Here is a 12,500-nt window from a genome sequence, read left to right as displayed (position 1 = left end):
CAAGCTTTTTATGTCTTGAGTATAATTTCAAAATGTAATGTTTAAGATGAGAAAGGTCATTTTAAAGCAAATTAAGTCCCCTAGCATTAATTACAGAGTAATTTCCCTTTTTTTGCTATCTGCACCAAAACGTTTGCAAAATAAATAAAACTTCCATGCTTAGCAAAAGAAGTTCCTGTTTGAACAAAAAATGATAATAATGACAGCTCTTGTTGTTGGGTCAGAATATCAGATCAAAGTGCCAAGTTTAGAGAATACAAAAAATATAAATATAACAGTAAATGCAGTTTGCATATAATTAGGCTTCATTTTTTTTTTTTTTTTTTTTTTGTGCCCATCCCAGAGGTGTAATATTGTTTTAAACAAGATGACTGGAAAGAACTGAATTTTTCCTATTTTTATGCCTAATTTGGTGTCAACTGACAAAGTATTTGCAGAGAAAATGTCAATGTTAAAGTTTACCACGGACACACAGACACACACACACACACACGCACACACACACACACACACACACACACACACACACACAGACAACCGAAAAACCGGGTTAAAACATAGACTCACTTTGTTTACACAAGTGAGTCAAAAATGGATGGCGCTGTAATATAGCGACGCGCTCTCTCTGGGGAGAGCAGCCCGAATTTCACACAGAGAAATCTGTTGTGATAAAAAGGAATACAAATACAAATAGAAATATTAAAAGTAAAACATATAAAAGAACATACATGCATTAGCTCCGCATAATAGCACACAGTTTGATCGCGGCGTTCACACGTTTCAGAATATCATACACGTATTTATAGTTTCTATGATCAGGTTCAGCACACGACGAGCTCATAATAATCTCTGTTTATGTCCCTGTCATCTATATTGTATAGATACTCAATTAATATCAATAAACAAATCTTCATGAATGAATGAATAAATGAATGAATTACATACATAAACAAATATATTAACAAATAAACAAACAAAAATGAATAAAATAAAATAAAAATAATCAATTGATAAATACTATTAAAAAACTGAAAATAATAGGAAGCAAATATATCACAAATAAAAGAAACCAAATACAAAAAAAAGGAATGAAATAAAAATGCTGTGCTTGACTATGTGTGTATACATATGCATGTGTACATAACTACATGCATGTATATGAATGTGTATTGTGTGTGCGTGTGTTTATGTAAGTTTGTGTCTGCTTATGTGTGTCTATGTGTTAGGGTAGCTGTTAGATACACATGTATGTTAAAATGTATGTATGCATTGTGTGTGTGTGTGTGTGTGTGTGTAGTCACATTTTGGTGTGTGTATGTAACATTGATGTAATGTTTTACATCATACATATATGTGTGTGTGTGTGTGTGTGTGTGTGTAGTCACATTTTGGTGTGTGTATGTATGTAACATTGATGTAATGTTTTATGTCAACAAAAGCATTTTTGTAAAGCACCTAGAGCAGATTTCTGGATTGTGTGCTATATAAGTATCCATTATCATTATCATTAACTCACTCAGTACGGCCAGTCCTCTCTTCTCCTCTGCACAGACCCCTCGGATGTCCAGTGGGTGTCTGAATGACCCAACCTTTAGCTTCCGTCGTCAGAATTGTGGTATTCTTTGTCAATATTCACCTCTTCAGTGTAAGAGCCTTCCGCTTGCAATATTTTGATGATGGTAATTGGGGTGAAACGCTGTTAACGTCGTCTCTTTCGCCGTTCGTATGGAGAGAGTTAATACCCTTCTTGTAATGAATATGGAATACGAATTTCTAAGGCATTGCAAATATTGATGTCATTGCGCCTTTTTTTGCACAACGATCCACCCGCTCATTTCCCCACAGTCCCTTCGTGAGAAGGGTTCCAACAAAATTCAATCTTTGTATAACCTACCACGGATGGTAAAAAAAAATGAATTACCTGACGATTTTCTGTTACAAGTTCTAATCCCATTGATATAGTCATAACACACACACACACACACACACACACACACACACACACACACACACACACACACATAATATATCTATCTATCTATCTATATATATATATATATTGAGAGAGAGAGAGAGAGATGCCTCTGTTTCGAAGACTTGTAAAGGAGATGATTTGTTTTTTTAAAAAAAAAAAAGAAAGAAAGAAAAAAAAGAAGTCTACATTATTATTGCCATGATCGAACAAAATAAACACCATATATATATATATATATATATATATATATATATTTATATCCCTATATTACTTTCTTTTTAATGAACATCCTTTCTTCATAACCACTGTCTTGCTTTTACATGTAACGCCCTGGTAGCGAGCGCAAGCTCATCCAAGCATGAGAATTGAATTCATAATCGTGACTTCAAAATCGATAACTGTGACTCATAAGGCACATAAAGGGCCACTCCCCTACACGTGTAGGTCCGCCATCCTATCCTCTATCCAGCAGTAGCTGTGTTTTTTCTGCGTTCGTGCGCTCAATGCAACTCCCATGTCCACTCGTATGCATGTACAAGGCAGGCATACTCCGTTTACGTGGGGGTGGGGGGGTAATTGCTGGGTATGTTCTCGTATCGTTTCCGCAAACTTGAACAGCTCAACGCTGACACGGATAACGGAATTTTATACGTGCGCGTTGAATCTTCAAGAAGCATGGTATACTACACACAAAGTGGGGGTGGAGGGAGTGGGGGAGGGGGGGAGGAGAGGATTGTTGGGTGGAAGGGTGTGGACTTTGCAGGTCTGCACATCTCGTTGACTTAGGAAACGGGAGGGAGGGGGGGGGGGAATCCACTCTTAGAACCCACCAGGTGCCGAACCCGGCGGGATTCGAAGCCAGGACCTTCAGATTGAAAAGTTCAACACTTTGATTAATTAACCACTCGATTGTTTACGACCCGCCAATACAATTACTCTGATTAGAATCTGAGCAAAATTATTATTGTTTGGTGTCTAATTTTACTTGTTGAAAATGTTTGATATTAATAATAATAATATCATGATGATGATATGATGATGATGATGGTATTTATATAGAGCTGAATCTTGTGCAGAGACAAATCAAAGCGCTTTCGCACCAGTCATATCACACGCATGCATAACTCTTATTAAAGTGGAGAAACTGAAAACAAGGAAGAGGCAGGGAAGGGAGGCTATTCTGGGAAATAATTGTTTCCATACAGTGTTTGCATTGTCAGATTTCAGTGATTGATTTGGGCCGGTAGTCCGTCGATCATGAACAGCAAACGAGTGATGAGTTACTCAGTTTCAATGGTTAGAATTTAACTGATCAGATTAAGGTACTGTGCCAGCATTAGTCAGGCGTTGGACGTCTTATCAAGTGTTCAGGGGCCGTAGTCAAGAGAACGTCGTGCCTGAGGGTAAATGTGCACCTGCAGGCAATCTGCCTGAGGCAAGGCAACCTGCCTGAGGGTAAGCAATATCCAGTATTCATGAACACAAGAGTCTACCCGCTGTCTACAAACCCGAAGGCAATGTACCCTCACTTCCTGCCAAGGGTGACTGTCCACGAAGCACAGGTAAATATGGCGGATCCTTTTGCAGCATTTTTTTTTTTTCTTTTTTTTTTTAAAGGGAAACCAGGTGTGCTTTACGGATAGCACGTGTTTTGCGAACTCTCTCAACAATGTTTGCAGTGGTGCGATGAGAAGTGAAACAGCCCATGCAAAGACAGGAATCTTCAGGATTAAAAAAAAAAAAATTTAATAAAAAATAAATGATGGGTTAGCTGTCTAAGTGCATCTTGAATACGAAGATAACTTATCCTTCAAGGTAAACTGTACCAACCATGTCAAAGGTAACTTGCCTGAAGGCAAAATGAATTTTGTCTTGAATACGCCCCAGGGTTCGATTCTACCTGTTTTGTCGCCACAGGCGTTGTATTGCGAGCCTATCTCACCTTCCTAGCTTTGTTAGTGTTCCCATTAATTTTGAAATTATCTTTAAAAAAAAAAAATCATTTTCACGTGTTCTGGACAGTAAAATGAATCAATTTATTAGTCATCTTTCCTGGATCTGTGTCTGCTTGTCTGTCTGTCGTCTGGATATGTGTCTCTCTGTGTGCCTGTGTGTGTGTGTGTCTCCGTGTGTGTGTGTCGTGTGTGTGTGTGTCTGTCTGTGTGTCTGTCTGTCTGTGTCTCTCCATGTGTGTGTGTGTCTGTCTGTGTCGTCTCTCCGTGTGTGTCTGTGTGTCTCTCACGATTGATGGTGATAATTAACAGCAGTTTCCCAAGGAGTACTAATTGTGGGGGTGGTATTCGTAGTAGTATTTAGTCGCATTTTTTTGTGTGGTTATCATTATCAACTTGTCAGCATCATTTTACATTCTATAATGATACTGTACTGATGGTATTATACTGCTTGAGCTCTCTCTCTCTCTCTCTCTCTCTGTGTCTCTGTCTCTCAAAAGATTTGCTCGGCATACTTTCACTTGCAAAATATATATCCAAGGCAATGAATATACGGAAAACGTCCATCATCGGTCCAAATACCCATCAATCAATTAAACACTAGTATGGGTTCTATGAGGAATAAAGCGTAGATAAAAAGGAAAGGTTACATTTGGATGGTCAATCTCGACAATGGAATTATATGATGTGTTCGTATTGATATGATGGTTTTTGATATTCGGGCATAAATAATTATTTCATGACTCATATGTACTTTAGTATGTATTGGTATTGATATGATGTGTGTCGATGTTACATGCGTGAATATGTATTATATGATTTATACGTAATTTGTTTCCGTGTACAGTTCAAACCTTGGAGACGAACGACTGAAAAAAAAAAAGCACATTACCCCCCCCCCCCCCCCCCCCCCCCCACCCCCACCCCCTGTCACATGTACTTTTAATCTAATGACAAAGTGTCGCAGTGTCGCCAATCCATTATTATTTATTTTGTTTCAATTCTGCTTTTTTTTTCCTTTCTGTTCCATTTTATACCTCAGTTTTGCACCGCTCTGTTCTGATTAGTACCCACTATGTCACTACAGCATCACAGCTAATGACATTAAACATTTCAGTGTTCCGTGTTCTCTCTCTCTCTCTCTCTCTCTCTCTCTCTCTATATATATTATTACTATTGATGCATGTTGTTATTTGTATTATGAACCCCCATGTCATTAGGGCTGTAAAAGCTATTGACATTAAAGTGTTCAGTGTTCAGTGTTCTCTCTCTCTCATATATATATATATATATATATATATATATATATATATATGCCTTTAGTATAAAAAAAAAAAATAAATAAAATTAAAAAAAACAACTTTATTTAGACTTGGGTTGCAACAAGGCGTTGGTTGTGAGCAAATTTTTTGGTCATTATTTAAGCAAAGAATGAAAGATATATTTCTGCAAGAGTGGGACGAGTCGGTTATGTCTAAAGATATATATATCATAACTACTGGTTTTCAGTGTGAGCAATATTTTAACTTTGTGGATAAAAAGTGTTTTAGGGACTGTTTGGTAAAATTACGGCTTGGTTTGCTCCCAATGAATGGATCATTTTTTAGGAGAACATTCAAATGTAATTCAAATCACGCATGTAAATGTTGTAATGTGGTCGAAGATGAAAACCATTTTATAAACAATTGTGTCCATTACAATAACCTGCGGCAAAAACATCTGAACTTTGAAGGTCAATCGTATGTTCACTTGCTGAAGAATGGTTCTGTTTACAGTATTCGTAAACTCGGCGTTTATATATTTAATGCCCTGAAGATACGACAGGAATTTTGTGACAACAATGAAGAAAGTTAGAATTAATTCAGTATGCACAAGAAGCACTTTTGTTCTACAGGTTTAAGTTACGTATTTTACATTTTGGTGTCGCTGCGTGATCACCATATTGTGTACTTTTGACCTCTTTCTAGGGGCCGGTGGCCTGGAGATTAAAGTTTTGTTCTTGTTCTTGTTCTCTCTCTCATATGGAAAGAGTTTGCTATCTACAGAAAGCACTTAGAAGGCGTAACGAATATGTCACATAATGACTGTGTACCAGTGTGAATGTGCGATCTTGACATTCGATATTCGTCAGTCTATTCATTTTTCCCCTCAGTTTATTTATATACAGATCTATCTGTTCGTCCATATATTCATTATTTATTCATTTATTCTGTGTGTGTGTGTGTGTGTGTGTGTGCAAACACACACACACACATATATGTATATATATACATGTATGTGTGTGTGTGTGTGGTTGTGTGTGTGTGTATGTGCGTGCGTGTGTGTGTGTGTGTGTGTGGTTGTATGTGTGTGTGCGTGGTTGTGTGTGTGTGTGGTTGTATGTGTGTGCGTGGTTGTGTGTGTGCGTGTGTGTGTGTGTGCGTCTGTGTGTGTGTGTATGTGTGTTACTTGCTTCAACTAAGTCTATGCAGTATGCACTCTCTGTTGAAGTTTACAGCCAGCGAGTGTCAAATAACCATGCTTTTCCACCCGCCTGTAATCCATATCTAATTCGGCACCCACACCCAGAATACGTAAGTTATACATCCCACAATGTCTATACACCCCACAGTGCCTATATACATAAAATTATGCAGTTCGCACAGCACGATATAATGAGGAATAACGACCGCAGATGACAAACTGAACGACTCTTACGTTATCCAAGAATAACTATGCAAATAATGTATGAATTAAAAGAATAAATAAATTTAAAAAATGATAATAATGGGGGGAAAAAACAAAGTTGGAGGACAGTATTGAACCATTCAAATACAGCAATTAGGGGCCAATTGATTTCTTTCTGAGGGAGAGAGCCATGTATGTATACTATGGACTGTTCGTACATAATTATACTATATATATATGAATAAAATTATACATATATATATATATATATATATATATAATCTATTTTTTATATATATATATATAGAGAGAGAGAGAGAGATGTGTGTGTGTGTGTGTCACTGTGTTCAGATCAGTTGGCCAATTGAATAGTTGATTGATTGATTGAATGAAAAAGTGAGGGACGGACATAACAAAAAAAATCATAACTCTCCACAGGAGAGAAGACAGTAGACATCGAACGTAAAGTCAAACATTTCTTTCCTCTGGTGGTGATGGTTGTTTATTGTTGTTGTTGTTGTTGTTGTTTGTTGTTGTTGTTGTTTTTATCTTATACTATAAACGTCAATAATAAAAATTTTAAATTTTTAAACAGGCTAAAGATTTATAGACAGTCAATGAATTTTTCAAAATGCAGGCTGATGAGAAAAAAAAATGAAAAAAAAAAAAAAATAGCCTAAATAGTAAACACATAACTAAAATTCATACATAATAAAACTACCGACGTGAAAATAAGAAGGGTGTTGTAGTATCATTGTAATGGCATCAACTTTCGTCATGTTCCTATAATGATGTGTTTGTGTGTGTGTGTGTGTGTGTGTGTGTGTGTGTGTGTGTGTGTGTGTGTGTGTCCCGTTTATCCTCACTCCTCATTTCAGCAAGCACTGATGGATGGACTAACATCGTTACGAATCAAGAGATTTGAACACAGACCAACAAGAAGAGTTTTCAGTTTCAGCTTCAGTAGCTCAAGGAGTCGTCACTGCGTTTGGACAAATCCATATACGCTACACCACATCTGCCAAGCAGATGCCTGACCAGCAGCGTAACCCAAGGCGCTTTGTCAGGCCTTGAGAAAAAATAAATAAATAAATAATAAATAATAATAAATAAATAAATAAATAAATTTTAAAATAATAATAATAATAAAATATAACAAAATAAAATAATTAATTATTTAAATAAAAAAATAAAAATAAAATAAATAAATAAATAAAATAGACCAAGAAGAGAAACGACAGAAACAGAGACAGACAGAGACAAGAGTCACAGAGAGAGAGAGAGATGGATGAACAGATGATTTATTCATTTACACGCCATTGTCCTTCATGAAAGGGAGTTGAAAATAAATGTTTAGAAAAAAAACAAACATTTAATCAAGTACAGCAATTCATGTTTTTGTCAAGTGATATTCACTCAGTTTGCTAATACACAAAGCACACAGTATAGATAACAAATAACGTTGTTAACTAAACTCATTCGAAGTTAAACTACGAATGAGAGGCAGACAGACAGACACACATAGTGACACAGAGAGAAAGAGAGAGAGTGTGTGTTTGGATTTTAGTTTCAGGTGTCCAAGTTGATCGATAAATGCTTGCACCACATCTGCTTAGAAAAAAAAAAAAAGAAAGAAAGAAGAAATTAACGGAACGAGGCATAAGGCCCAAACCTTATGAGTTTCAGTTTCAGTAGCTCAAGGAGGCGTCACTGCGTTCGGACAAATCCATATACGCTACACCACATCTGCCAAGCAGATGCCTGACCAGCAGCGTAACCCAACGCGCTTAGTCAGGCCTTGAGGGAAAAAAAAAAGGTGAATAAATGATATATAAGCAAATAGATGTAAAACATGAAGACACACATTCACATATACACCCACACATGCACAACAGATTGCACCGAACATGCAGTTTCCCAGATATGAAAGCACAGTCAAACACACATAAACGCACATGAGCCCCAACACACACACACACACACACACACACACACACACACACACACCACACACATTACCCTACACCTCCTCTACCCCCCCTCCTCCACACACTCATTTCTAGTCTACGTATCACAGCTTCCACGGCACACACACACACGCACGCACACACACACACACACACACACACACAGAGATATATATATATATACGTTCCAATATCCTGTTGCTCCCACAGTGTAGGCATGCATACACTCACATATCTCATCCTCTACCCCACCTCCCCCCCGCACCCCCACCTCCCCCTCACACACACACACACACACACACACACGTGCACAGACCTCTACTGACACCTGCGCACACTTACACTCTCGCGCATGCACAAACGCACTCAAAAATACAGACCCACACATGCACACAAACACACTGACTGGCCGCAAGAGGGATGGGAAAAGATCTCTGATGCCAAGAACGTGGCGTATAGTGTGTTGCTCAGTCTATTGTATTTGGAAAAGCCCACAGAGACTCTGTTCCGTTTTGAAGAAATTTGCGCAAAGTTGGTTTGGAAATGATGCCGATATTTGTTTGATTAGCAAAGCATCGTGCTCTACCTTTCATGTTAGACTTACGGCCACTCCCTCTCTCTGCTTTTATTTCTTTGAGGCGATCGATGGTGTGATGGCCTTGTACCTGTTCTTTTTGATATTCTTTGACTTTTCTGAAAAACAAGCTCTCCCCGGCGGGGAATTGAACCCCGGTCTCCCGCGTGACAGGCGGGGATACTGACCACTATACTACCGAGGAGCCTTATGAGCCTACCCTAAGTGTGTATAAAACATGAAAATGAAGTAAAACAATCAAAACAAAATAAACAAATAAGTAAACACACTGAAATAAAATCAAACGAAAGATAGGCCTTGTCGTAGAAGGAAAATGATTGAAATAAGATAATAATAAATGAGAACTCAGAACTCAGAAAGTTTAATATACATCGGCCTTGGGCCACAAGTTTCAGTTTCAGTTTCAGTAGCTCAAGGAGGCGTCACTGCGTTCGGACAGATCCATATACGCTACACCACATCTGCCAAGCAGATGCCTGACCAGCAGCGTAACCCAACGCGCTTAGTCAGGCCTTGAGAGAAAAAAAAGGTGAATAAATAATAGATAAGCTTAAGTAGTAATGATAATAATAATAAAATAATAATAATAATTAATAAATAAATAAGACAACAATGATGATAAATAAGCATATAAATACTTGGGCCACAATACAATGGGGAAGGGTGGATCGGTGAGGTTGCATATAACATTGTGTTAGCCACAGCAATAATAAATGAGAGAGAGAGAGAGAGAGAAGGAAGGGGGGCTGAGGAATGGGGGGAGCTGGGGGGCGTGGGGGGGGGGGCAGGGGCGGGGCGCAGGGGTTGAGTTGGGCTTCAGAATTAATGTCAATCAAATCGAACGAACAAACAAACAATAACTTTTGACATGCAGTAACGCACAAATCAAACCACGTTATACACAGCCCAGCTGATTAAGTCAGGGCTGAGATCCCCTGTCGGCTCTTGAAACCAGTGAAAGAGAACCCTAAGTATTGTTGTTGTTTTTAATTTAAAAAAAAAAAAATACTGATGATAATCAACAACCATCTACCTGAAGATCTAGTCATCAGCCCCACCCACATGTAATATGCAGTTTCTGTTCAAACGTGTGTGTGTGTGTGTGTGAGAGAGAGAGAGAAAGAGAGGGTTTGTGTGTATGTGTGTGTGCAGTGCGTGCATGTGTGAGTATGCGCAAGTTTTGTTTTTTTTTTATATTGATATGCTCTTGTATGTATCCTGATTTCTACTGTATCTGTGTTTGTGTATGATTTTCGATTTATACTCGTACCTTGTTATGTCTGTCTGTTTGTGTGTCCGTGTGTCTGCCTGGTCGACCACCTGACTATCTTCTCTCTTTTTTTTCTTTTTCTTTTTTTTCCCCCATCAACTGCACCGTTTCAGTGGCATTACTCCCACGCCGCTCATTTAGATTCCCCCATACACGGCCACACCCGGGTTCGTCCGTCGCAGTTCCAGCGTCGGCAGTCCACAGGGAACCATCGATGTTAGGTCGCCAGGAGGCCACACACCAGAGGAGACCCTGCACTGTTGCTGAGTCACTTCGGTGGTGTTCAGTGGTGCCTGTTCTGATTTAACGTACTTAGGACACCACCTACTAAGCTCCCCTACTAACGACAATAATGGCTTAGACGTGGAGCCAGACTGAGTGAGCGTCCCTCCCAGAGTGGAGACCGCCACCACGTCCCTCAAACAACAGCCCCCCATGAATCTGCCGACACTGAAGACATTGACAGGACTCACCACCCGACTTTCTTTATGATAGGCTTTAACTTTTGTACACATTAATGTATACAGTGTACAACTTTCTTCCGTATTATTGTCTTGACTCTTTTGGGTTTTTGTTTGGTTTTTTGTTGTTGTTGTTTGTTGTTGTTGTTTTTTTGGGGGGTCCTTTTTTTTGCTTTTTCTTTCTTTTTTTTTTTTTTTTTTTTTTTTGGTCTTTTTTTCTTTTCTTCTTTTTTTCTCACATGCCCTGATTCAGTAAATGAAAAGTTGTATGCTTTTTCTTGTATGGGTGATTTATTCCATAACTGCTATTGATTACAATGACATAGTCATGGAATGCCAGGTATTGGTCTTGATTATTGTCTCATTTTGAGTTGATTGTGTGATGGACAATAATGACTTACATCTGATATTGTTCTGTTAATCTGGTAATGTTCACTGTATTCAGATTTTTTTTTCTCCATCTATTCTGAATTGTCATAATGAATTTATATACAAAATAAAACGATGGTTGACCCAAGAAAGTCCGAGACACAAAAAAACAACAACAACAAACAAACCTACATTAAATTTACAAAAAAACAAACAAACAAAAAAAAGACCTGTCGACATTTATCTCGCTCAGTCTGTGTAAAATTCAAATCAAGTTTGACAATAACGTAAAACTAGTGGGAGAGAACCCAAAATGTTGTTTTAAAAACTGAGTCAAAAGAACATTAAAAAGACCAATCCACATAGGTGTACGTCTAGCTCAGTCTTTGTGAAATTCAAATCAAGTTTGATTTTTTTGTTTTTTGTTGTTATATTTGACTGTGCTTTCATACCTGTGAAACTGCATGTTTGGTGCATATCTGTTATGCCTGTGTGGGTGTATGTGTGAATGTGTGTCTTCATGTTTTACATTTATTTGCTTATTTATCATCATTGTTTTTTTTTTGTTTTTTTTTTTTTTATTATCATTACTACTACCTTTTTTATATATCATAATTATTATTTATTTATTTATGTAAGCTTATCTATTATTTATTCACCTTTTTTTTCTTTTCTTTTTTTCAAGGCCTGACTAAGCGCGTTGGGTTACGCTGCTGGTCAGGCATCTGCTTGGCAGATGTGGTGTAGCGTATATGGATTTGTCCGAACGCAGTGACGCCTCCTTGAGCTACTGAAACTGAAACTGTTGGTAATGAACAAATATTGAGAATACAGGGCAATACAACACCAGGAATATTTCAAGTATGCGCGGATAACATCAAGAGTGCACAGATAATATCATGAACACATGGATAACATCAGTTACAAAACAAAACTGACATAATCATCTACTAATATGTTTTGTTAAGCATCCTGCGGAATTAAAGTCACAAGCGTAAGTGCACGTTTTTTTTTTTTTTGTTTCTAATTGGTTAACTCTTACTGTGCACTACAGCTACAAGTAAAGGCATGTTCATTCTCATACAATTCAAATATGATATTACGTGTTGCATTGCAGAGTGATGGAATATACTATCCTGTTCCCACTCAGTAAATATCAACTGATTACTCAAGTAATCAAGGGCATATAAAACTGCCACGCTTTATAAACAGAATTGTTCATATTTCCCACGAGAGTAGGGCAA

General features: G+C 37.8%; 1 protein-coding gene and 1 non-coding gene across 2 annotated transcripts in view; both read right to left on the bottom strand.

Annotated features, from left to right (window-relative positions):
- Window positions 1-12,500, bottom strand: part of LOC143299586 (uncharacterized) — a 40,610-nt gene that overhangs the window by 27,574 nt on the left and 536 nt on the right. The gene's annotated exons all lie outside the window — the stretch shown is intronic.
- Trnad-guc (transfer RNA aspartic acid (anticodon GUC)) lies at window positions 9,269-9,340 on the bottom strand. The gene has a single exon. It is a non-coding gene; the product is annotated as a tRNA-Asp (tRNA).

Source organism: Babylonia areolata, chromosome 25 (genome assembly GCF_041734735.1).
Source record: "Babylonia areolata isolate BAREFJ2019XMU chromosome 25, ASM4173473v1, whole genome shotgun sequence".
In the NCBI taxonomy this organism is placed as follows: Eukaryota; Metazoa; Mollusca; class Gastropoda; order Neogastropoda; family Buccinidae; genus Babylonia; species Babylonia areolata.
This window is presented reverse-complemented; position numbering and strand designations above follow the sequence as displayed.